Genomic DNA, 905 nt, shown 5'->3' with positions numbered 1-905 from the left:
GAGGGAACAATGTTTAATAAATTGCCTTTTCATATTTTTATCTTTAAATTACCTATTCAGAGCATGACCTATTAGCATTTAATTGGTCAATTTTATCACAGATATATCTTTTCAATGAACTGAGAGAAATAAGTAGTATAACTATTTAACTTTTACATTTTTTCTTTTGCTTTCCCTTCCTTCATTTTTCCATTCTCCCAAACCTGTTTCCCTTTCCTTTTAAACAGTTTCTTCCCATTTTACAATATCTATCGTGCATTTTGGATCTTTCTTACTCTTTCAGCTTCTCACAGTAGGGAGACAATATGATGCTTACACATTTGCATCTGGTTTATTTCACTTATGAGTACGGTATTGAGTTGCATCAATTTACCTACAAAAGTCTCCAGTTCATCCTTCTTGATGGCTGTGTAGTACTCCATTGAATAAAAAGAAAACATCTTTTCTATCCTTTCTTCAGTTGATGGGCTTTTGAGTTGTTTCTAAGATCTACCTGTACCAATTGTGCTGCTGTAAACATGGACTCACATATATCACTGTGGTATGATATTTTAATTCTTCTGGGAAGATATCTAGCAGGGGAATACCTGAGTCAAGTGAGACCTCCAATCCTAGCTCTTTGAGGCATCTCCACCTGATTTGCACAGTAGTTGTGCCAGGCCACACTCTCACAGAGGTGGAGAAGAGCTCCTTCTTCCCCTTCATCCTGCCAGCATTTGTTACTGGTGGATTTTTTTATGATGGTCATTCTTCCTGGGGTGACTCTCAGTGTGTTGTAATTTGCATTTCTCAAATAACCAATTATGCTGAACCTTTTTTCATGTATTTATTTGCCATTTGTATGTCTTCATCTGAGAAGTGTGTATTTATCTCAGATGCCCATTTTTGGATCAGGTCTTTGAATT

The sequence above is a fragment of the Octodon degus genome, unplaced genomic scaffold (genome assembly GCF_000260255.1).
Source record: "Octodon degus isolate 3935 unplaced genomic scaffold, OctDeg1.0 scaffold00352, whole genome shotgun sequence".
In the NCBI taxonomy this organism is placed as follows: domain Eukaryota; kingdom Metazoa; phylum Chordata; class Mammalia; order Rodentia; family Octodontidae; genus Octodon; species Octodon degus.
The sequence above is the reverse complement of the archived record's forward strand: the minus strand, read 5'-3'. Positions refer to the sequence as shown.